Source organism: Tamandua tetradactyla, chromosome 4 (genome assembly GCF_023851605.1).
Source record: "Tamandua tetradactyla isolate mTamTet1 chromosome 4, mTamTet1.pri, whole genome shotgun sequence".
NCBI classification, from domain to species: Eukaryota; Metazoa; Chordata; class Mammalia; order Pilosa; family Myrmecophagidae; genus Tamandua; species Tamandua tetradactyla.
Window position 1 is genome coordinate 19152166 of NC_135330.1, and position 26951 is coordinate 19179116.

General features: G+C 37.6%; 1 long non-coding RNA gene across 2 annotated transcripts in view; it reads left to right on the forward strand.

Annotated features, from left to right (window-relative positions):
- LOC143680314 (uncharacterized) overlaps positions 1-26061 on the forward strand; it is a 46060-nt gene extending 19999 nt beyond the window's left edge. Inside the window, exon 3 of one of the 2 annotated variants that reach the window (XR_013174053.1) lies at positions 25755-26061. This is a non-coding gene — a long non-coding RNA (uncharacterized LOC143680314). The remainder of the gene's footprint in view (positions 1-25754) is intronic. The other variant, XR_013174054.1, reaches the window with a different exon arrangement.
- The last annotated feature ends 890 nt before the right edge of the window (positions 26062-26951 follow it).

Sequence of the window (26951 nt, forward strand, 5' to 3'; positions counted from 1 at the left end):
TTCTCCCGCGGTGACTCTTAGGCATAATTGGAAGTAAGCTTAGCTTCTCCTTTGCAGCAATAAGTTTCATAGCAGCAAACTCCAAGATCAAGGGATCAGCCTTGATCCCTTGGTTGTCTCCCCTGCTTAGCAAGAATATCAGGAATTCCCCAGATGGGAAAGTCTAATATTTCCCCCTTTCTCTCCAGTCCCCAAAGGGGACTTTGCAAATTCTTTCTTATTCACTACCTGTTCTGGTTTGCTAGCCCAAGGGGACTTTACAAATGCTTTTTTTATTCTCTGCCCAAATTACTCTGGGATATCTTGGGGCATTTCACTAACCTGGGCAAACCAACAAGATCTTACACCCTACTCAAGAGTCTATATTATTATGGTGTTCAGCTAAACTGACCATACAAGTTAAATTAGATAATGTGGCGATATAAATTTTACACCAAATAAACATCTCTGTTGGTCTCACAGAAGTTGAAGTTTAAAATAATGCCATAATGTCCTTTACCCTGTATTCTGATGTACCTTAGTCCTATCCATATCAGCTTCATTCATATCTCTAGTCAAAGCCTAATCTCTTTTTGAACTTTTTAAAACAGTTGCTATAAGGGGTAATAGTGACATTCATAACTTCAGTGCTCTAATTCTGAGTCTCAGGTGTCACATAAATATCCAAAGTCTTAGGGAAAAGACCAGGTTATACACTAATAGCTCAGTATCTCAGAACTTAGAAATAACAGTTACAATTCCTGAATATATGTGACTGATGTAAGAGCTTACAATCTAGGACCCTGTACAAAATGCCCCAACCTAATAGCCCATGCTTTCGAGTTCAGCTCTCTGAGTTTGTATATTTTAGTTAGTCTGTATGAGTGAGGTATGATAATATTTGTCTTTTTGTATGAGATTTTGTTCAACAAAACTGTCCTCAAGGTTCATTCACCTAGTTGCATGCCCCACAATTTCATTATTTCTTACAGCTGTTTAGTAGTCCCTTGTATATAAACACTACAGTTCCCCCTTCTATTCCTCAGTCACGTACCTTTAGACCACCTCATTCATTGTGAATCATGAACACTGTCGCCATAACACCAGTGTGCAAATGTCCATTCAAGTCCCACTCTCAGTTCCTCTAGGTACATACCTAGCAATGGAGTCGCCAGATCATATGGCAACCCCACCCCTAGCCTCCTGTGGAAACACCACACCGCCCTCTAGAGGGGCTGCACCTCTGTTTCTCTACCAAAGATGTACCAGGTACATCTTTTTCTCCACATTTTCTCTAGTACTTGTTTCTCTCTGTTCATTTTTAGTTTTATTCACACATACAATCCAACCTAAGTAAATAGACATGCCTTCATCACCATAATCTACATGAAGACATTTTTTTTTTCTTCTGCAAAGAATCTATACCCCTCCCCACTGTGTCCCCTGCCTGTTGACATTTAGTTTTGGCATAATGCTTTTATATTCAGTGGAAGCATATTACAATGTTCCTGTTGACTATAGACCCTAGCTTGCATTGATTGTACTTTTTCCCCCGCATACCATCCATTTTCAGTCCCTTGCAATGTTGGCATTCATTTGTTCTCCCTCACACACAAAAAATGGTTTTTTTATTTGTACATTTAATCACCATCATTGTCCATTCTAGGTATCCCTAAATTGAACCATCTCAGACTTTATCCTCTATCTTTCCTTCTAGTTTCATATGTGCCCCCAGCCCTTCTTCCTCAACCATACTCACATTCAGCTTCATCTCGTTTACTTATATTATTGTGCTACTGTCAGATAGTATTGTGTTTCCCATTTCTGAATTTTTAAAAGTAGTCCTGTTGCACATTTGTATTCCTTCAGCACCAAATGCCAAATCTCTACCCTCTTTCTATCTCCTGATAACCTGTGTTCTTAACTTAACTCTCAAATTTCACTCATTAATGTTAGTTTGTATTAGTGAGACCATATAGTATTTGTCCTTTTGTTTCTGGCTAATTTCACTCAACATAATGTTCTCACGTTTCAGCCATGTTGTTGCATGCTTCATGACCTTATTCTGTATTATAACTGCATAATATTCCATCATATATATACACCACAGCTTGTTTAGACAGTTCTCATTTGATGGACATTTGGGCTGTTTCCATCTCTTGGCAATTGTAAATAATACTGCAATAAACATTGGTGTGCAAATGTCTGTTTGTGTCCTTGCTCTCATGTCCTCTGAATAGATACCTAGTAATGGGGTTACTGGATAATATGGCAGTTCTATATTTAGCATCCTGAGGGACTGCCAAACTGCCTTCCAGAGCAGTTGCACCATTTTACATTCCCACCAACAGTGGATAAGTGTGACTCTTTCTCCACATCCTCTCTAGCACTTGTCTTTTTCTGTTTTCTTGATAATGGCCATTCTAGTGGGTGTGAGATGATATCTCATTGTGGTTTTGATTTGCATTTCCCTAATAGCCTGTGAAGTTGTGCATCTTTTCATGTGCCTTTTAGCCATTTGTATTTCCTCTTCTGAGAAGTGTCGGTTCATGTCTTTTGCCCATTCTTTCATTGGATTGTTTGTGTTTTTGTTGTTGAATTGTAGAATTTCTATATATTCTGGATATTAAACCCTTATCTGATATGTGGTTTCCAAATATTGTTTCCCATTGCATAGGGTGCCTTTTTACTTTCCTAACAATGTTCTTTGATGCACAAAAGTGTTTAATTTTGAGGAGATCCCATTTATCTATTTCTTTTTTCATTGCTTTTGCTTTGGGTTTTCTTTTTCTTTTTTTGAAGTAATAAAAATGTTCTAAAATTGATTGTGGTAATGCACAATTATTTGATGATACTGTGAAATACACTGATTGTATACTTTGGATGGATTATTTGGGGTGTGTGAATGTATCTCAATAAAATTGCATTAAAAGAAAGTGCTTAGTGCTTGCTATTTTGATTACTATAGCTTTGTAGTAGGTTTTGAAATCTGGAAATGTTAGTTCTCCAACTTTGTTCTTTTTCAGAATGCATTGAGCTATTTGGGGTCTTTTTGCCTTCCTTATGAATTTGATTATCACTTTTTAACCTCTATTAAGAAAGGTGTTGGAATTTTTATTTGGATCGCATTAAAATTGTAAATATGTTTGAATAGGTTGGTGTATTTTAAATCTGTTCATGTAATTAGACCATACCTTCCTGTTTCTAATTATGGCTTGTAATTTTTTGCAGATATATGGGTAGCTGATTATCTTGATGAGATTATTCTGAATTTTCTGTTACCTAGGATTTTGTTATTGGTTGTGTTTGTGCTAAGGCTCTTCATTGAGCCTTGGTTCATCAGTATCTCAGGTAAAACAGGGCCAGGGACCCATGCTGGGGGCACAGACCAGTTCCAGAAGGCACTGGGGAGAGAGTCAGGAAAGAGAACAGAAAGCCTTTATTTCAGTTCCCCAAGGGTATGTTTTCCTGGCTTGCTCAGCAAATGGTGTTCTCCAAGAAGCCATTATGATGGCTTCCCAAAAGTGCGCTTTCCTAGGCTTCCCAGCAGGTGGTGCTTTTCAGCATCCTTTTCCCTGCTGGCCTAAGAAAGCAGGGTATTTTTAGCCCTCTGGTGGCTCTGCCTCTAATGGTGCAAGCATCACCTGACCAGGACAGACTAAGGTAGTGGTACCCAGCAGTCTAAATTCGCCAGCTAATAGTTCTCTCAGTACTGGTCTGTGTCTCCTTCTGTTCTTCAGGAGAAAGGCTCTGTGTCCCTCCAGTTTGCAGCAGCCCACTACTGCAGGAACCTGGCCAATCCAAATGTTCTTGCTTGAAGGTGAGAGATGGACACCAGGAGCCTTGGCCATTCGAGTTACTTACAGTTTTTAAATTCAGTTTCTCAGTCTCTTAGTCCTGCTTTTTCCTAGATGCTGTGCCATGCTCCCCTGGTCTCCGGATCCCCAGAATAGTTGTTTCAAACAGTTCTGCCTGTCCATTAGCTATATTGGGGAGAGGTATAAGCCCGGAAACTCCCTATTTTGCCATCTTCCTGAAAGTTCAACTGATTTTTGACAAGACTGTCAAGTCCACTCAACTGGGACAGAACAGTTTCTTCAACAAATAGTGCTGGGAGAACTGGATATCAATATCTAGAAGGATGAAAGAAGGCCCCTATCTCATACCTTACATAAAAACTAACTTAAAAGGATCAAAGAGGTAAATATAAAAGCCAGGACCATAAAGCTCCTAGAAGAAAATGTAGGAAAGCATCTTCTAAGATTTTGTGATAAGTGATGGTTTCATAGACCTAATACCCAAGGTATAAGCAACAAAAGAAAAAAAATAAATTGGATCTCCTCAAAACTGAAGACTTTTGTGTTTCAAAGAACCTTGTCAAAAGGGTGAAAAGGCAGCCTACCTTTTCAATGGGAGAAAATATTTGGAAACCACATATCCAGTAAGGACATAATATCTGGAACATATAAAGAAATCCTACAACTCAACAATAAATAGACAAACAACTCCATTAAAAAATGGGGAAAAACTTGGAAAGACATTTTTTCCAAACAGGAAATACAAATAGCTAAAAAGCATATGAAAAGATGCTCAACATCACTAGTTGTTAGGGAAATGCAAATCAAAACTACAATGATATATCATTTCACCCTACTAGAATGATCATTATTAAATAAGCAGAAAACTACAAGTGTAGAGAGGATGTGGATGTGAAGAAAAGGGAGCATTTATTTACTGCTGGTAGAAATGTAAAATGGTACAGTGCTGTGGAAGACAGTGTGGTGGTTTGTCAGGAAGCTAAGTATTAAACTGCCATATAATCTGACAATGCTGCTACTAGGTGTTTATTTAGAAGAACTGAAAGCAGAGATGTGAACAGACCTTTGTACACCAATGTTCATAGCATTGATATTTGCAATTGCCAAAAGATGGAAACAACCAAGGTGTCCATCAACTGATGAATGGATAAACAAAATGTGTTATATACATATGATGAAATATTAATCAGCTGTAAGAAGAAATGAAATCTTGATGCATATGATGGCGAGGGTGAAACTTGAGACATTATGTTGAGTTAAATAAGCCAGACACGAAAGGACAGATATGGTATGATCTCACTAATTTGAATTCAGTTCATATTAGTGAGAGCTGAGCAAACTCAAGAGCACACTACTGAGCAAACTCATGTAGTTAATATATAGAGTATAGGTTACCAGAAGATAGAATGAAGGTAGAGAATGGGGATCTAATATTAATTTGTGCAGAATTTTTAATAAGGTTGAATGTAAGTGTTTGGAAATGGATAGAATTGATGGTAGCACATTATTGTGAATGTATTTCATAATGCTGAATTACGAATGTGATTATAGTTGAAAGGGGAAGTTTAGGGTCTTCTGTGTCACTAGAAGGAAAGTTAGAGGATGAAATATGGGCCTGTAAAACCCAGTGAATCCTGTTATGGACAACGAAGGTGGTTAATAAAAAAATGTAAGACTATTCTTCCATAAATTAAAACAAATGTATGTTACTACTATAAGGTGTTAATAAAAGAGTGGTATATGGGGACAAATACAGCTAATGCAAACCATGGACTATAGTTAACAGTTGTATTATAATATTCTTCCATCATTCTTAACAAAGGTCCCAGACCAGTGCTAAGTATCAATAAAAGGAGATATTAGGAGTCTGGAGTTTTTCTTTATGGAGCAATGAAAATGTTTAAAAATGATTGTGGTGATGAAAGAACAACTTATAATTTTACTGAGAGCCATTGATTGTACATATTGGATTGAATGATGTGTGAATTAAACTGCTTTAAACAATAAAATAATGTATGCTTTAGGGAAATATGGGTTTTCTAATTAGTGCCCTAAGGGATATTTGTCACCAAGCAAGTTTGAGAAACATAGTGACCCTTTGAGATGAGGTACTTTTATGAGTATTCTATTGAGAAGGAAACTGATTCCCAAGGAAATTAAATGACTGGTCCAAGATCACTCAGCCAGGAATCTGGGATCCAACCAAGTACTCGAACTCCAGATTTTGAATTTTGTACAGTTTTTAAAACTATTTAAATGTTAGGCAAAACTAGTATATGACATTAGGAATCAGAATAGTAGTTGCTCTTTGAGGTCAAGAAGTACCTGAAAGGAGAAGCAAGGTGGTTTCTTAGTACTGATAATAATGGTCTGTGTCTTGACCTAAGTGCTGGTTCACAGGTATATCAGCTTTTCACAGGTGTGGAAATTCATTGTGCAGTATACTTATAATTTTTGCATTTTTTGTATTTATATATTAAACTTCAATAAAATTTTACTTAAGAAAATCAATTGACCATAAATGTGCAGGTCTATTTCTGAACTCTTAATTCCTTTGATCAATATGTCTTATTTTTATACCTGTATCATGCTGTTTGGACCACTGTAGCTTTTTGATAGGCTTTAATGTTAGGAAGTGTGAGTCTTCTAACTTCGTTCTTCTTTTTCAAGTTGTTTTTTGCTATTTGAGGCCTGTTACTCTTTCAAATAAACTTGATGATTGGCTTTTTCATTTCTTAAAAGTAAGCTGTTGAAATTTAGATTGGGATTCTGTTGAACCTGTAAATCAAATTGGGTAGGATTGATATCTTAATGATATTTAATCTTCCAACCCATGAACACAAATTGTCCTTCCGTTTATTTAGGTCTTCTTTGATATCTTTAGCAATGTTTTGTAGTTTTCTATGCATAGGTCCTTATATTCTTGGTTAACTTTATTCCTAGATATTTTATTCTTTTAGTTACTATTGTAAATGGGATATTTTTCTTGATTTCCAATACTAGTGTATTGAAATACTATTGAATTTGTGTCTTGATCTTGCACCCCACCTCTTTGCTGAACTTATTTATTAAGCTCTAGTAGCTTTGTGGTAGATTTTTTTAGGATTTCTAACTATGGATCATGTCCTCTGCCAATAGTAAAAATTTTACTTCTTTCTTTCTGATTTGGATACCATTTATTTCTTCTTCTTGTCTAATTGATCAGCAAGACTTCTAGCATAATAAATAGCAGTGGTGACAGTGGGCATCCTTGTCTTATTCTTCATCTTGAAAAGCTTTCAACCTTTCACCATTGAATACAAAGATAGCTGTGGATTTTTCCCTTTATATATACCTATGGATATATGCCCTTTACCATGTTGAGAAAATTTCCTTCTATTCCTAATGTTCTAAGTGTTCTTATCAAGAAGGAGTACTGGATTTTGACAATTTTTTTTTCCCATGGGCAGGTACCAGAAATCGAACTCGGGTGTCTAGAGTGGCAGGTGAGAACTCTGCCACTGAGCCACCATTGCCCGCCCAAGATGACAAATGCCTTTTTTTTTTTTAATTTTTTATTATTATTATTTTTTTTTACATGGGTAGGCACCAGGAATCGAACCCGGGTCCTCGGGCATGGCAGGCAAACACTCTTACCTGCTGAGCCACCATGGCCCCAAATGCCTTTTTGCATCAATCAAGATGATCCTGTGATTTTTCCCTTCACTGTGTGTGGTGGTTTGAAAAGATGTATGTCCCCTAGAAAAGCCATGTTTTAATCTAAATCCCATTTCATAATGGCAGAATAATCCCTATTCAATACTGTATGTTTGAAACTGTAATCAGATCATCTACCTGGAGATGTGATTTAATCAAGAATAGTTGTTAAGTTGGATTAGGTGATGACATGTCTCCACCTATTTAGGTGAGTCTTGATAAGTTTCTGGAGTCCTATAAAAGAGTAAACATTTTGGAGAATGAAAGAGATTCAGAGAGAGCAGAGCAGAGTGACATAGCCACAAGAAGCAGAGTCCACCAGCCAGCGGCCTTTGGAGATGAAGAAGAAAAATGCCTCTCAGGGAGCTTCATGAAGCAGGAGGCCAGGAGAAGAAGCTAGCTGATGATGCCGTGTTCACCGTGTGCCGTTCCAGATGAGAGAGAAACTCTCACTGTGTTTGCCATGTGCCCTTCCACTTGAGAAAGAAACCCTGAACTTCATCGGCTTTCTTGAACCAAGGTATCTTTCCCTGGATGGATGCTTTTGATTGGACATTTCTATAGACTCATTTTAATTGGGACATTTTCTCAGCCTTAGAACTGTAAACTAGCAACTTATTAAATTCCCCCTTTTAAAAGCCACTCTGTTTCTGGTATTTTGCATTCTGGCAGCTAGCAAACTAGGACACTGTATTGCTGTGATATATTACATTAATTGATTTTCTTGTGTTGAACCCCCTTGCATACCTGGGAAAAAATCCACTTGATTGTGGTGTAGAATTCTTTTAATGTGGCACTAGGTTAGATTTGCAAGTATTTAGTTGAGGATTTTTGCATTTATATTCATTAGAGAAACTGGTCTGTAATTCTCTTTTTTTGAGTATTTTTATTTGGCTCTGGTATTAGTGTGATGTTGGCTTTATGGAATGAGTTGTGTAGTGCTCCCTTCTCTTCAATTTTTTGGAAGGGTTTGAGCAGAACTAATTTTAATTCTTAGAATGATTGGTAGAATTCACCTGTGGTGCCTTCTGGTTCTGGCTGTTCTTTTTTGGGAATTTTTGATGGCTGATTCAATCTCCTTACTTGTATTTGTTCTTTTGAAGTCTTCCATTTCTTCTGGAGTCAGGGTAGGTTGTGTGTTTCTAGTTATTTGTCCACTTCATCTACAAAGTCTAATTTGTTCTCATACAGTTGTTCATAGTATCCTCTTATCCTTTTTTATTTCTGTGGAGTCAGTAGTAATGTTCCCCTCTCATTTCTCATTTTATTTATTTGCACCTTTTCTCTTTTTTCTTTATCAGTTTAGCTAAAAGCTTGTCAATTTTACTTGTCTTCTCAAAGAACCAATTTTGGTTTTGTTAATTAGCTCTTATTTTTTAAGTCTCAATTTCATTTATTTCTGCTCTTATCTCTTATTTCTTTCCTTCTGTTTGCTTTAGGATTAGTTTGCTGTTCTTTTTCTAGTTCCTCTAGGTATGTAGTTAGCTCTTTCTTCTTTTTTTTTTGTATGATGTATGGCGGAGGCTCACATTTCATTCTTTTTCCATGTAAGTATCCTGTTGTTCTGGCACCGTTTGTTGAATTTGTTTGTTTGGTTGGTTGGTTTTTATTTGTTTGGTTTGGGAAGTGCATGGGCTGGGAACTGAACCCAGGTCCCCTGCATGGCAGGTGAGAATTTTACCACTGAACTACCCTTGCACCCCCTTCTTCTTTTTTTGATGTAGACATTTTAGGCTATAAATTTCCTTTTCAGCACTGTCTTTGCTGCATCCCATAAGATTTGATATGTTGTAATCTTGTTTTCATTTGTCTTAAAATATTTCTGATTTCCCTTGCAGTTTCTTCTTTGACCCAGTAATTATTAAAATGTGTATATATTTTAACAATTCCATATATTTGTGAATTTTCCAGTTCTCCAACTGTTACTGATCTCCAGCTTCATTTTACTATGGTCTGAAGAAGTGCTTTGTATAATTTCAGTCATTTTAATTTTCTTGAGACTTGTTTTATAACAAGTACATGTATAAGAGAATGATCCATGAGCACTTGAGAAGAATGTATTTTCTGCTGTTTTGGGGTAAAATTTTCTGTATATGTCTGTTAGAGATAATTCATTTATGATGTGATTTGAGTTCTTTCTTTCCATAATGGTGCTCTGTCTAAATGGTCTATTGATGAGAGTGGTATATTGAAGACTCCAGCTATTATTTTTCAAATATCTGTCACTCCCTTCAGTTTTGCCAGCCTTCGTCTCATGTTTTTTTGGGACACCATGGTTAGTTACGTAAATATTTATGATTATTATTTCTTCTTGGTGGGGTCTCCCTTTTCTTAATATATAGTATCCTTCTTTCTCTCTTATAACAGTTTCTCATTTAAAGCCTGTTTTTTTTTTCTATATTAGTGCAGCTACTCCAGCTTTTTTTTTGGTTACTCTGTGTAGAATGCCTTTTAGCAATCTTTCACTGTCAACCTATTTGTGTCCTGGGGTCTATGGTGAGTCTCTTATAGACAGCATATAGTTAGATCATACTTTTACAATTCATTCTGTCAGTCTGTGTCTTTTAATTGGGGAGTTTCATCCATTCACATTCAATGTTATTTCTGTACTATAAAGGCAGTACTTACAGTGACTATTTTATCCTTTGGCTTTAATATGTCATGTCCTTAAATTGTCTCTCTTTTTGGCCTTTTAGTTACCCTTACTGATAATTTCCTCACACTACTCCAAATCTTTCTCTTCTGTCTTTTTTTTTCAACCTGCAGAACTCCCTTTACTATTCCTGGTAAGGCATATCTGGTTTTGTTTTTGTTTTTGTTTTGTTTTTTTTTTTGGTATGGTATATCGCAGGGGTCACATTTCATTCTTTTTCCCGATGTGAGTATCCCGTTATTGCAGCATCATTTGTTGAATTTTTTGTTTGTTTGGTGTTTTGTTTGTTTGTTTGCTTGTTTGTTTTTGGAAAGTGCATCGACCGGGAATTGAACCAGGTCTCCTGCATGTCAGACAAGAATTCTACCACTGAGCTACCCTTGTACCCCTAGCATGTCTTTTTATTTTTATTTTTATTTTTTAAATACCAAAAAACGCCAAACAAATGCAAACATTCTTAACTTTTGATCGTTCAATTCTATATATATAATCGGTAATTCACAATATCATCACATAGTTGCATATTCATCATCATGATAATTTCTTGGAACGTTTGTATCTATTCAGAAAAAGAAATAAAAAGAAAACAAAAAAGTTCATACATACCATACCCCTTGCCCCTCCCCTTCATTGATCACTAGCATTTCAATCTAAATTTATTTTAACATTTTTCCCCCTATTATTTATTTTTATTCCATATGTTTTACTCATCTGTTGATAAAGTAGATAAAAGGAGCATCAGATACAAGGTTTTCACAATCACACAGTCATATTGTGAAAGCTATATCATTATACAATCATCTTCAAGAAACATGGCTACTGGAACACAACTCTACATTTTCAGTAAGTTCCCTCCAGCCTCTCCATTACATCTTGGGCATGTCTGTTTTTGATGAACTCTCTCAGTTTCTGCTTACCTTGAATTATTTAAACTCTCCCTCAGTTTTGAAGGACTTTTTAAAAAAATTTTTTATTAATTTTAAATTTAAAAATATGACAACAAAGAAACACAAACATTCTTAATATATAATCATTTCATTCTACATATATAATCAGTAATTCACAATATCATCAGAGTTGCATATTCATCATCATGATCATTCTTAGAACATTTGCATCAATTCAGAAAAAGAAATAAAAGATAACATAAAAAGAAATAAAATGAAAACAGAAAAAAAATTATGCATACCATATCCCTTACCCCTCCCTTTCATTGATCACTAGCATTTCAAACTAAATTTATTTTAACATTTGTTCCCCTTATTATTTAATTTTATTCCATATGTTCTACTCATCTGTTGGCAAGGTAGATAAAAGGAGCATCAGACACAAGATTTTCACAATCACACTGTCATATTGTGAAAGCTATATCATTATTTAATCATCATCAAGAAATATGGCTACTGGAACACAGCACCACACTTTCAGGCAGTTCCCTCCAGCCTCTCCATTACATCTTGAATAACAAGGTGATATCTACTTAAAGCATAAGAATAACCTCCAGGATAGCCTCTCCACTCTGTTTGGAATCTCTCAACCATTGACACTTTATCTCCTTTCACTCTTCCCCCTTTTGGTTGAGAAAGTTTTCTCAATCCCTTGATGCTGAGCCCCAGCTCATTCCAGGGTTTTTCTCAATCCCTTCATACTGAGTCTCTGCTCATTCTAGGATTTCTGTCCCACATTACCAGGAAGGTCCACACTCCTGGGAGTCATGTCCCCCGTAGACAGGGGGAGGGTGGTGAGTTTGCTTGTTGTGTTGGCTGGAGAGAGAGACCACATCTGAGCAACAAAAGAGATTCTCTTGGGGGTGACTCTTAGGCCTAATTTTAAGTAGGCGTGACCTATCCTTGAAGGACATTTTGAAGGACATTCCTAGTTAAATAATTCTTGGCTGGCAGTTTTTCTCTTTCAGGACCTTAAATCTATCATACCACTACCTTCTCTCCTCTGTGGTTTCTGATGAGAAATTTGCACTTTATCTTATTGCAGTTCCTGGTCTTATTGCAATTCCCCTGTGTTCTGGTTTGCAAGCTGCCAGAATGCAATATACCAGAAACAGAATGGCTTTTAAAAAGAGGAATTTATTAAGTTGTTAGTTTACAGTTCTAAGGCCATGAAAATGTCCAAATTAAAGGAAGGCTATACATGTCCAATCTGTGGCATCCAGGGAAAAACACCTTGCTCTAAGAAAGCCAATAACATTCAGGGTTTCTCTCTCATGGCGAACACAGTGACATTTACTAGCTTTCACTCCAGGCTTATTTCATGAAACTCACCTGGGAGCATTTTCCATCTTCATCTGTAAAGGTCTCTGGCTGCATGGGCTCTAAAGCTTTTTCCAAAATGGTTCCCTCTTAAAGGGTTCCAATAAGCAACCCCACCTTGAATGGGTTTAAATATACTTCCATGGAAACCACCTAATCAAAAGTTAGCACCCCCAATTGGGTGGGTCACATCTCCATGGAAACAATCAAAAAGCTCCCATCCAGCAGTACTGAATGAGGATTAAAGAATTTAGCTTTTCTTGGGTACACAACAGATTGAAACCAGCACACTATGTATGTGATAAATTACTTTTCTCTTGCTGCTTTCAGGATTTCTTCTTTATCTTTGGCATTTGACATTCTGATTAATATGTGTCTTAGTGAAAGTGTATTCAGATTTATTCTTTTTGGAGTACATTGTGCTTCTTGGACATGTGTGTCTTTCATAATTGTTGGGAAATTTTCACTCAATTTCCTCAAATATTCTTTCTGCCCTTTCTCCTTCTGGGACACCTGTAACAATTATGTTTGTGTTTCCTGCTGTCATTCAATTTGCTGAAACCCTGCTCAATTTTTTCCATTCTTTTCTCTAATTTTCTGTTTGTAAGATTTCAATTGTCCTATCTCCTAGTTCAACAATTCTTTCTTCTACCTGTTCAAATCTGCTGTTGTATGCTTCTGTTGTATTTTTAATATCTTCTATTGTACCTTTCATTCCTGTAAGTTCTGTTAGTTTCTTTTTTTTTTTAATGTTTCCCTACATATATATATGTTCTAGTTTGCTAGCTGCCAGGATGCAACACACCAGAGATGGATTGGCTTTCAATAAAAGGGGATTTATTTAGTTAACGTGTAGTTCTTCAGAGGAAAGACAGTTAATTTCAACTGAGGCTCTTTCTTATGTAGAAAGGCACCGGGCGATCTCTGCTGGCCTTCTCTCCAGGCCTCTGGGCTCCAACAACTTTCCCCGGGGTGATTCCCTTTCTGCATCTCCAAAGGCTAAGGCTGAGCTGCAAGTGCTGAGATGAGGTATGCTGAGCTGCTTTGGCTGTGCTACGTTGAGCTCTTATTTAAGCACCAGCCAATTAAATCAAACATCATTCATTACAGCAGGCATGCCTCTTAGCTGTAATGAACAACAGATGAGGTTCACGTACCATTGACTCATGGCCACAGCAACAGAACCAGGTACCTTCACCTGGCCAAGTTGACAGCTGAACCTAACTACCACAATATATGTGTTCCTATAGCTATCCATATGCACACACAGAGGAAGATATGTATTTATATCATAGGGAATTTTGTACACAGTACTGGTTTTCTTTTGAGGGGGGCTTGCATGGGCTGGGAATCAAATATGGATCTTCCACATGGCAGGTGAGAATTCTACCACTGAACTACCAATGTATTCCTTTGTTATGTTTCTTTTTATATTTTCAAATTATTCTTTATGCTCACTCAGTGCCTTTCTAATATCCATTATCTCTTTTGCCATATTTTCCTTCATCTCCTTGAATTGATTTTGGAAATTTGTTTGAACATCTTTGATTAGTTGTACCAAATTCTGAACTGAATTTTTAATTAGTTCCTTTGGCTGTGCCATATCTTCCTGTTTCTTGTGAGGCTAGTAACTTTTTGCTGATATCTAGGAATCAGATTATCTCAATGAGTTTACTCTGAAGACCAGTTTCTCCCTTTTGCCTCAGGTTTTATTGCTGATTGGCCTCGTGTTGAAGTCTCTTTTTTGATACTTAATTCAACTAATTCTAGACCTTTAGAATTACCTGTTATTTAACTAATCAAATTATTCAGCTCTTCTTCACATGATTCTTGCCCGAGGTATGCAGTATTATTTTTAAGATTCCACTATTTGTGCAATTATTTCACTCCCAGGAGAAAGCTTCCTTTCCTCTGTTCCTTCTCTAGGAATGTTGAGCTGTCTTGTTTTTGTTTTTCCTATATATATGTATATTACCTCTGATATATGTATTACCTCTCCTTCCATTGCCCCTAGCTGCTTTTGCCTGGAAGGAAAATTCTGGGAGAAGGTGTGCCCTGAGAGAACTTTTCCAAATCAGTCTTTCTCAGCCAAATCAGGGCCCCAGAATCACGAAGGGAGCACAGATACATTCAAAAGAGCCCTAAGGAGAGGATCAGGAAAGATTCTAAAAAGCCTTTGTGACATCTCCTGTAATCTGTTTTATCCTGCCCTGCTCAGCAGATGCTGCTCTTCAGAAAACGGTTCCCTGCAGACTTGAGGAGACCCTGCACCTTTAAACCTCCACAGCCTTTTGGGGATGGGGTTGGAACATGGTAGTCCCTGTCTGAGGCAGGCTGAAACAGTTTCAGAGCCAGGATCCGGTTATCTAAATTTGCCAGTAAAAAGCCTTGGTTAGTACTTGTGCTGGTTTGAAAGGAAGCATGCCCCCTAAGAAAAGCCATGTTTTAATATAAATCCCATTTATTAAAGGTAGAATAATCTCTATTCAATACTGTATATTTGAAACTGTAATGAGATCATTTCCCTGGTTGATGTGATTTAGTTAAGAATGGTTGTTAAACTGGATTAGGGGATGACATGTCTCTACCCATTTGAGTGGGTCTTGATTAGTTTCTGAAGTCCTATAAAAGAGGAAACATTTTGGAGAATGAGAGATTCAGAGAGAGCAGAATGGCATAGCCATGAGAAGCAGAGTCTACCAACCAGCGACCTTTGGAGATGAAGAAGGAAAATGCCTCCCGGGGAGCTTCACGAAACAGGAAGCCAGGAGAAGATGCTAGCAGATGATGCTGTATTCGCCATGTGCCCTTCCAGATGAAAGAGAAACCCTGACCGTGTTCACCGTGTGCCTTTCCAGAAGAGAGAGAAACCCTGAACTTCATCGGCCTTCTTGAACCAAGGTATCTTTCCCTGGATACCTTAGATTGGACATTTCTGTAGACTTGTTTTAACTGGGACATTTTCTCAGACTTAGAACTGTAATCTAGCAATTCATTAAATTCCCCTTTTAAAAGCCATTCCATTTCTGGTATATTGCATTCCGGCAGCTAGCAAACTAGAACAGTACTCAACCATGCCCACCCTCACCCCACCCGCATTCCTGGGGAAGAGGACTTCCATGCACCTCTTTGTCCATAGGAGCCAGACAGGGATGATACTCGAGAATGAGGGATGGGTACCAGTAGCCACCATAGAATGAGTTATTCATAGTTTTTAAGTCTCTTTGTCCCCCTCTTCCCTGAATAACTACAGTGCTCCCCTGGTCTCTGGAGCCCCAGGGCATTTGTTTCATATGGTTTCTGCCTGTTCACTAGCTTTTTTTGGAGAAGTGAGTCCTGGAGCTCCCTATTCTGTATTTTCCCTGCCTGATTCTGTGATGAATTATGTTGATTGATTTTTCTATTATAAATTAATCCTCCATTTTTTTCTAATAAGCAAAACTTGGTTATGATATATCCTTTTTATGTATTGCTAGATTTGGCTTGTTAATGTTATGTTCAGGATTTTTACATATGTACTCATAAGTGACATTTGGCTCTAATTTCCTATTCCTATAATATGTTGTCATATTTTGGTATTAAAGTTATATTGATCTCATAATGAGTTGTGAAGTGTCCCATCTTTTTCTTAAGAATTTGTGTAACTTTGGTATTAACTTCTTTGAATGTTTGACATAATTCACTGGTGAAGGTGCCAGGGCCTGGAATTCTATTTTGTGGTATTTTATTTCACTGGAAAGTTTTCAATTTTGGATTTTACTTCTGTGAGGATAGTCAGACTCCATTTACTGTGGGGAGCAAAACCCCACAACTTTGACAGCTACAAATAAGGGAGATTGTGCAGCTCTGCTACCTCTAGGATGAGATTACTTTTTTTGCAGTAAGTGGTGAAACAGCCAAAAGTTAACAAGTTAATCCTGAAAATGAAAGTAGAGATAAAGGCTAAGTTTCTTGCACATCCATGGCTGACTGAAAGAGCCCTATGAAAAGTAAAAGACAAAGAAGACTTGAGAACTTGCTGAAATTTTGAATGTGTTGCCCAATCCATATACATACCAATTAGTGGAGTGTGGAATGCTAAGAGTCTCAATATGTTTGAGCACAACCTCTCTCCAAATCATTGAATAATTACTAAATTATGTGTTCTAGTTTGCTAGCTGCCAGAATGCAATATACAAGAAACAGAATGGCTTTTAAAAAGGGGAATTTAATAAGTTGCTAATTTACAGTTTTAAGGCCGAGAAAATGTCCCAATTAAAACAAGTCTATAGAAATGTCCAATCTAAGGCATCCAAGGAGAGATACCTTGGTTCAAGAAGGCCGTTGAAGTTCAAGGTTTCTTTCTCAAGTGGAAGGGCACATGGTGAACACAGCATCATCTGCTAGCTTCTTCTGCTGGCTTTCTGTTTCATGAAGCTCCCCGGGAGGCATTTTCTTTCTTCATCTCCAAAAGTTGCTGGCTGGTGGACTCTGCTTCTCGTGGCTATGTCGTTCTGCTCTGTTCTCTCTGAATTGCTCATTCTCCAAAATGTTTCTCCTTTTATAGGACTTCAGAAACTAATCAATACCCATCCAAAAGGGTGGAGACATGCCTCTCCCTAATCCAGCTAACAACCACTCTTGATTAAATCACATCTCCGGGGAGATGATCTAATTACAGTTTCAAAGATACAGTATTGAATAGGGATTAGAAGAAATTTCTTCTAATCCCTATTCAATAAAAATGGGATTAGGATTAAAACATGGCTTTTTTAGGGTACATACATCATTTCAAACCAGCACACTATGCAAACACAGAGATAATCCCTAGGGAGCCAGGCTAAATAAACACAAAAACTAACAAAATGAAAACAGCAGAGACCTCAGAGGCTACATAACAGGAAGATGGGTTCTACTCTTTAAATCCAGGGATATTATTTTTAAAAAATCAACAACCATCAACAATATAAAACAGAATTCATAGTTGCTACAATATATATTTTTTAATTTGTTTTATTTTTAACCAGAAATTACGAGACATGCATGAAACAGAAAAGTACGACCTACACACAAGGCAAAAAGCATTTTATAGAAACTGACTTTGAATGGGCCTAGATTTAAGCTTTAGAGTCAGTCTTCAAAGCAGCTATTCTAAATATGTTCAAAGAATTTAAAAATAAATGCTAACAATGAGCCAACAAAAAAAGGGAGCCTGATTTCTTATTGTTATTGAGTTGTTAAAGTGCTTTATATATTCTAAATACAAGCTCCTTGTCAGATATATATGTTGTGAATTTTACATCCTACTTTTGAAGCTTGTCTATGTTTATGTAAATGAAATTAAGTTAAAAAAAATAAAGGAGCCTCAATAGAGAATTAGAAAGTATAAAAGAGAACCAAGTGAAAATTCTAGAGTTGAGCAATACAATATAAAAATAAAAAATTAACTGGATGGGTTCAAAAGCAGATTGAAATGGCAGAAGAAATAATCAGTGAACTTGACATAGATGAATAGAAATTATCCAATTCAGAGAACAGAGAAAAAAGATGAAAGAAAAATGAAGAGTGCCTCATTGACCTGAAGAGAAAATGTCAAGCATTCCACCTTATGTTTAATGGGAATCCCAGAAGGAAAAAAGAAAGAAAAGGGCAGAAAAATATTTGAAGAAACACTGGCTAAAAACTTCCTCAATTTAATAAAAAACCTTAACTTACAGATCCAAAAGAAAACTCAGTCAAACCTCAGTATACTAAACAAAAGGGGAATCACATTTAGGCATATTATACTCAAATTTCTGAAAGCCAGAGGCAAAGAGAAAAATCTTGAAAGTATTAAGAGAAAATGACTCATCATATATAGGAGAACAGTAATACAAGTAACAACTAATTTCTTGTGATAAACAATGGAGGCCAGAAAGACACTGGGATGACATTCAAAGTGCTGAAAAAAAGAAAAGTCAACCAAGAATTCTATATCCATATCCAGGAAAGCCATTCTTTTAAAAGGAAATTGAAACAAAGTCATTAACAAATAAATAAATCTGAACTTGTTGCTAGCATTATCAGACTTTAAGAAAGTACAGTTCAACTATATTATGCCCCCAAAGAGACACACTCTGGATTCAAATGCACAAATAGATTAAAAATAAAAGATGCAAAAATAAATACTATGCAAACAATAATCCTAAGAGAGCTGGAGAGGCAGTATTAATGTCAGACAAAATATTTCAAAATATGGAATATTACTTAAGACAAATAGGGGGATTTCATAAGGATAAAAGTCAATATATCGAAAGCTATAATAATTATAAATGTGTATGCACCTAACCAATGTGCCCTAAAATATATAAAGCAAAATATTGACATAATTGAAAGGTGAAATATACATTTTACGTCACTCTCAGTACATAATGGCCAGAAAAAGCACCTCAAAGATGTCTATGTACAAGAAATGTAATTTACCAAGGGACCCAGCTAATGTGTTCTAAAATCAGTTACTTAATTTGTTTTATATGCTCCTTGGCCATGCTTCCCAGTGGCTACTCCCAGTCAGTGATTCAGTGTAGTCAGGATATTAAGGCATATCTCCATTCCTGGGAGATATGCGGCTCTTCAAATAGTCAAGGACTTTGACGGGAGAATTCTCAACAGCTTTGCTGAACCTTTCTTTTTTTAATATATATATATTGTATTGGAGAAGTTGTAGGTTTATCGAAAATTCATGCAGAAAATACAGGGTTCCCATATACTCCCCATTATTAACACCCTGCATTAGTGTGGTACATTTATTACAATTGATGAAATAATATTATTATAATTGTACAATTAACTGTAGTCCATAGATTATATTAGAGTGGACTGTGTTGTACAGTCCTATTTAAAAAAAAACATTTATTCTAGTAACATATTGTTCTAGTTTGCTAGCTGCTGGAATGCAATATACCAGAAATGGAATGGCTTTTAAAAGGGGGAATTTAATGAGTTGCTAGTTTACAGTTCTAAGGCCGAGAAAATGTCCCAATTAAAACAAGTCTAAAGAAATGTCCAATCAAAGGCATCTAGGGGAAGATACCTTGGTTCAAGAAGGCCGATGAAGTTCAGGGTTTCTCTCTCAGGTGAAAAGGCACATGGCGAACACAGGGCTTCTCTCTCAGCTGGAAGGGCACATGGCGAACACGGCGTCATCTGCTAGCTTTCTCTCCTGGCTTCCTATTTCATGAAGCTCCCCGGGAGGTGTCTTCCTTCTTCATCTCCAAAGGTCGCTGGCTGGTGGACTCTGCTTTGTAGTGTTGCTCTCTCTGAATCTCTCTGAATCTCTCATTCTCCAAAATGTTTCCTCTTTTATAGGACTTCAGAAACTAATCAAGACCCACTCAAATGGGTAGAGACATGTCATCCCCTAATCCAGTTTAACAACCATTCTTAACTAAATCACATCAACCAGGGAAATGATCTCATTACAGTTTCGAATATACAGTACTGAATAGGGATTATTCTACCTTTAAGAAATGGGATTTATATTAAAACATGGCTTTTCTTAGGGGGCATATTTCCTTTCAAACCAGCACATTCCACCCTCTGGCCCCTAAAAAAGACATGTTTTTCCCATATACAGAATACATTAATTTCATAACAATATCAGAAATCCTTAAACCTATCAGTAGCAATACAATGAAGTACAAAATTAGAGACAGTATAAAATCTCATCAAGTCAGTTACAGGCATGGTCTGTCCTAAGGCAAAATTCTCTCCATTTGCTCTGGACCTTTGAAAACTTATAACAGGTTTTTGCTGCCAACATACAAAGGAGGCACATTCATAGGATACATATACACATTTCCATAGGGAGGAAGGAACACAGGGGTCACTGGACCCATACAGTTTCGAAAACCCGCAGGGCAAAGTCCATTAGATTTCAAAGTCTGAGGCTCATTTATCCTCAGGGCTTTAGAAAGTGGCAGTCCCACCCTTTCCAAATGCCTACGCCTGCCTCTCTCTGAATGCAACCTTGGGGGATATTGGGGAGACCACCTTTCTCTCGGCTCCACCCTTTCCAAGCATTGGGGCCGCACCCGGGCTCTCTGCCATTTCCGGGGCACACGCTCAACCCCTCCATGTGGTGGCAGCCAGGCTCTCCCCAAACCCCAAGGAATGTGCTTCACCTTCTCCAAGGCCTGAGGTGGCATGACTCTTCCACTGCAACGAGGTGGAAGGCCCATTCTCTGCCTTTGGGGCCAACTCACCCTCTCCACGGGCTTGGGTGGGTCCGCTCTCCTGGCCCGAGTCTTCTTGACTTCAGACTCCAGCCTCCATGATTCTGCCTCTGAAGTTATTTTTCCTCCAATGTGTCCCTTCTCTGAACCCCTCAGTCCAGACTGGCAGTGGCTCTGTTTATACAGGTCCCACAGCACTCTCATTGGCTTTCTATGCAGATCATGCCCATCAGACATAAGGAGTTTCCACAAATCCTTCCTGGATAACTCCATGTCCAATCCTGGCTTTCTCTGAGATGGCTGACTGGTTCCACATCTGGTCAAATCCTCACGTGGAGCACTATTCTCTGGGGTCTCCATTTCTGGAGGCCCAGAATTTTCCAGAACTTCAATATCTGGTTTCTTTGTACCCAAGAGTTCAGTTTTCAGCTTATCTCTTTCCTGTCGCATTTCACTATAAGCTGTGAGGAGAAACCAGGCTGCACTTTCCACATTTAACTTGGAGATCTCTTCTGCTAAGTATCCGAGTTCATGGCTTTTAAAATCAGCCTTCCAGCCAAAGCTACTAGTCAATTTTGCCAGATTATCTGCTGTTTTAAAACAAGGATAGCCTTCCTTCCAGTTTGCAATAACGCGTGCCTCATTTCTGTCTAGGGCCTCATCAGAGGTATCTTTAGAGTCCACATTCCTACCAACAGTCTCTCCAAAGCATTCTAGGCCTTCTCTATCAAGCTTTTCACAACTCTTCCAGAATCTTCCCCGTATCAATTTAAAAAGCCATTCCAACATGTTTGGTATCTACAAACCACAGCACATATATAACCTAAAATTTCCCATTTAACCCTCTTCCAATATATAATCCAGGGCTGTTATTTATGTTCCTGATGTTGTGCTACCTTCAGCATCATCTATTATCAAAACTTTCTATTACCCGAAATTGAAATTCTATACCATGTCATCATTAACTCCCCATTCTCTACCTGCACCTGGCCCCTGATAATCTGAATTCTAGTTTCTAAATTTCCTTATTCTAATTATTTCTTATCAGTGAGACGATACAATATGTATCTTTTAGATCTGGCTTATTTCTCTCAACATGATGCCCTCAAGGTTGCTGAACCTTTCTGAATCTGCACAGTAGCCTAGGGCGTTTCTATCCAACCTTCCTTGCTTCTCTTCTTCACTTGAGGTCAGGCCTATATTGCAGTCTGATGGCTCTCCCAGATTTCCCCAGCTCCCCCTATTTCCTCTTACCATCATTTCACCTAATAAAGTCTTTGTATGTTTAATTTCATCTTGAAGTTGCGTCTTGGAGGACCCAGACTAATACTAGTGATACCAGGAGTGGTCCAAGAAAACAGGCAGTAAGGTCAGGATTTGAAACTAGCTGACTTACTGCCCAGCCTATGAAGAGGATGTTGTCCTCGTTGAGAAGTAGGGTATGAACAAGGTTGCAGCTCAATTGCTAAAAATTTCCTTCATGGTAACATGGGAGACTGTCCTTTTTGGAGGATAATGTTGTGGCAGGTACAATGTTTCTGGCTTTTCAAAATGCCTGCAAAGGCAGTGGAGTTGGTTGGTTGCTGCTAAGTTGTGATAATACTCCACAAAAGGATATTGACAAACTGAGGGCTGTTAACAAGCAGTTAATGGCTAAATATGAGAACTGGAAATCCTCTGTAGTAGATCTCTTGAAGTAGAAGAGTAGCACATTTGAGTACAAGGCTGAAAATCTAATTGTTAGAGTAGCAGAGTGCCATAGATATTTGTATGCTCTGCGAAGGTAGGATTGTTATATGAAGATTAGGGTCTTGGTAGTGGAAGCCTGGGATCCTGAAATATGGGTAGAGACATCTGGATGGATACTTTTTTTTTAAATTGACAAACTAAAACAACATACAAACATGAACATTCTTTTTTTAAAAATTATTTTATTTTATTTTTTTAAATACTAAAAGACACAAAGCAAATGCAAACATTCCTGTTTTGATCATTCCGTTCTACATATATAATCAATAATTCACAATATCATCAAATAGTTGCATATTCATCATCATAATAATTTCTTGGAACATTTGCATCTATTCAGAAAAAAAATAAAGCAAAAACAGAAAAAAAATTTGTATATACCATACCCCTTACCCCTCCCTTTCATTGATCACTAGCATTTCAAACTAAATTTATTTTAACATTTCTTCCCCTTATTATTTAATTTTATTCCATATGTTCTACTCATCTGTTGACAAGGTAGATAAAAGGAGCATCAGGTGCAAGTTTTTCACAATCACACAGTCACATTGTGAAAGCTATATCATTATTCAGTCATCATTAAGAAACATGGCTACTGGAACACAGCTAACATTCTTAACATGAACATTCTTAACATACAGACATTCCATACGTGGTGTACAATCAATGGCTCACAATATTATCACATAGTATTATATTCATCACCATGATCTTTTTTTTTTTTTGTATGGGCAAGCATTGGGAATCGAACCCAGGTCTCCGGTATGGCAGCCAAGAACTCTGCCACTGAGCCACTGTTGCCTGCTGTGGTTTAGATTCAGTTGTCAACTTAGTCAGGTGAAGGTACCTAGTTCTGTTGCTGTGGTCATGAGCCAATGATATGTGAACCTCATCTGTTGCTCATTACATCTACTGTCAGCTAAGAGGCGTGCCTGCTGTAATGAATGATGTTTGATTTAATTTGCTGGTGCTTAAATGAGAGAGTTCAACGTAGCACAGCCCAAGTAGCTCAGCATACCTCATCTCAGAACTTGCAGCTCAGCCCAGGCCTTTGGAGATGCAGAAAGAAATCGCCCCAGGGAAAGTTGTTGGAACCCAGAGGCCTGGAGAGAAGGCCAGCAGAGATCGACCTGTGCCTTTCCACGTAAGAACCTCAGTCGAAAGTTAGCTGCCTTTCCTCTGAAGAACTAATGAAATAAATCCCCTTTTATTGAAAGCCAATCCATCTCTGGTGTGTTGCATTCTGGCAGCTAGCAAACTAGAACACACGCCCACCATGATCATTTTTTTAGAACATTTGCATCACTCCAGAAAAAGAAATAAAAATGAAAATAAAAAACTCATACATACCATACCCCTTACCCTTGCCTCTCATTGACCACTAGTATTTCCATCTGCCCAATATATTTTAACCTTTGCCTGGATGGATACCTTTTAAAGATACTGCCTCTACCACCACTACTACGTTGGATGCTCTGGGCTTGCAGAGGTAGCCCACTCTTCCCTAATAAGAGTTAACAGTTCTGCTGTGCTGGTTGATGCCAGAGAAGACTCTTCCTCAAAAGGCAATAGGTGCCCTTTTTTGAAGCCACCCCTACCCCTACCTTCTCTCCTAGTGCCAGGAGCATAACTAGGAATGTGCTAGGCATGATAAGAGAGAAAAGAAATTATGCACATAAAGAATTGCAAGACTAAGAAGCAGTCAGTGGCGTATTCCTGAGACTAGCATTTGAGGGTGCTTAATCAAGGGAGCCAGAATGGAAGATTGGATAAGCAATAATTTATTGACTTGGGGACACATTCTTGGGACAAAGGATTTGACACCCTACCATGGACTCGAGGGGATTGGGCAAACTTGCTGCTAGGTTCTTAGAAGCCTGGAAAAAGTAAAGGCCAAATCTCACGTAAGTGGAAATGCTTGAGTTGCCCTGGCAGAGACAGCAGAGGAAAGAATAAAGAGACTGAGGAAGGTGGGCGTGCTGAAATTCATTTATTATATAAGGTAAGATGACCCACCAGAGAATTATGTTCTATAGGGAGGCCTAAAGTATATACCATTGACAAAGGCCATCAGAATTTATCCCTTAGAAAGGCTCCAGCATCCCTAACAAATTTGCAGGTATGGGCTGATGGTAAGTTAAAGAGCTGGGCTTATTATCATCCATGGAAACGATGGGGCCCCAAAGTAATAGAGGTGTATGCATTTGTGCTGGTTTGAAAGGATGTACCCTAGAAAAGCCATGTTTTAATCAAAATCCCATTTCATAGAGGTAGAATAATCCCTATTCAATACTGTATGTTTAAAACTGTAATCAGATCATCTCCTGGAGATGTGATTTAATTAAGAGTGGTTGTTAAACTGGATTAGGTGATGACATGTCTCCACCCATTTGGGTGGGTCTTGAATAGTTTCTGAAGTCCTATAAAAGAGGAAACATTTTGGAAAATGAGAGAAATTCTGAAAGAGCAGAACGACACAGCCACGAGAAGCAGAGTCCACCAGCCAGAGACCTTTGGAGATGAAGAAGGAAATTACCTCCCAGGGAGCTTCATGAAATAGGAAGCCAGGAGAAGGAGCTAGCAGATGACGCCGTGTTCGCCATGTGCCCTTCCAGATGAGAGAGGAAGCCTGACCGTGTTTATCATGTGCCTTTCCAGATGGGAGAGAAACTGACTGTGATCGCCATGTGCCTTCTCACTTGAGAAAGAGACCCTGAACTTCATTGGCCTTCTTGAACCAAGGTGTCTTTCTTTAGATGCCTTAGATTGGACATTTCTATAGACTTGCTTTAATGGGGACATTTTCTCAGCCTTAGAACTGGAAACTAGCAACTTATTAAACTTCCGTCTTTAAAAGCCATTCTGTTTCTGGTATATTGCATTCCAGCAGCTAGCAAACTAGAACAGTACTTTAAGGAATGGGGCACTCTTTATTTTATTTTTTGCTTATTATTAGATCAGGTAATTTGTTACATATTCAGAAGGTTGAATAGAAAAAGGTAATCAGGAGAAGAGAAAATAGTAATAGTTTCTCTAAGAAGTATTTAACTTGGACTATAGCTAATCTTGTATTTTTTAAAAATGGAAGGATTCTTCTATTCTATTGTAACCTTATCGTAATTCAATGTCATCTTAAATTCATTCTCTCTTATATTCTACTTTATGAATTTCCAGTGTGGGACTAGCAAAAATGCTGTTGAATGATATCCTAGAACTTTTAGTTAGACATGTAACTGAGGCTAATCATGCTCTTTCAGCTACAATAGTTTGACATTTGTAATACATGCTCTCTCTTAAGATATCTATATCTATCTATATCTTTATGACTATAAATCTATATATATAAGTAAAAGTTTTTGTATCTCATTTTTTCTAATTCTGACAACCTAACCAACTGAAGATCTTGCATCTCTCTCAGGAGAGCTGGACAGGGATCAAGCCAGTCTCTTCCATCATCACAAGAGGAGGACTTGCTCAACTCAACTCTCAGCCTTATTTTCATGGAATTACATTAGAAAGTACATTCTGGTATGGGGAGGGAAGAAGAACTCAGAACAGTTTCTGTAGAACTAAAGTCTTTATGTTATCTTTTTCAAAGTCTGGATTTCTGAAGTTGGGTCAACTAAAATTTAATGGCCTTTGTATGACTATTATCTTTTTTGGGAGGAGATACAAAAACCAATATATTGAATTCAATAAAAATATAAACTTGCAGTTGTATAATGATTTATAGGTTATGTCCTCTGACTGTCTTTTAAATTCCCAGTATTTTTTCTGTCTTTGCCCATTTCTGTCCTCAATTCCTAAAAACGCTTTCTCTTCCTAGGCTGCTGGTTGACACATATTTTTCATTGAGATACAATTCACATACTATACAATTCACCAATTTAAATTGTTCAATTCAGTGTTTTTTAGTATATTCAAAGAATTACACAACCCTCACCATAATCAATTTTAGAACATTCTCCTAATTTCCAAAAGAAACCTAATATCCATTAGCAGTCACTTCCCATTCTCCCCCTAACCCTCCTATCCATAGGAAACCACTAATAATTTACCTTTTCCGGACCTTATCTTTTCATTTTTCCTTGAAAATGCCCATGGGAATTAAGACTTTAAAACTATTAATACCTAAATGGTGGGCTTCTGTGATAAATTAAAAATAGGAGGGGAAGGGAATTGGTATTTACTTAACAACTATGATGTGCAATTATGTATTCATTATTTTAATTTTTTAATTTTTTGTATTCATTATTTTCACAACCATCCTATGAGGCAGGTATCATTTAACAATTGAAGAAAGGGAACTTGTCAATGGTTACAAAGTAACAAGTCAAGGAGGTTTTTCTGGCTTTTCTGACTAGAGTTCATCCATGTTCTTTCTCCTAGATCAGGGCTTCTCCAGACTTCAGCCAGCACCAGAATCGCCCGGAGGGCTTGTGAAACAGATTGCTGGGTCCCGCCCACAGAATTTCTGATTCATTATTTCTGGGGTGGGACCCAATAATTTGTATTCCCAGATGCTGTTGCTGCTAGTCTGGGGACTGCCTTATATTGTGCTGCTCACCAGTATCTGAGAATGTGATTGATTAAGAGA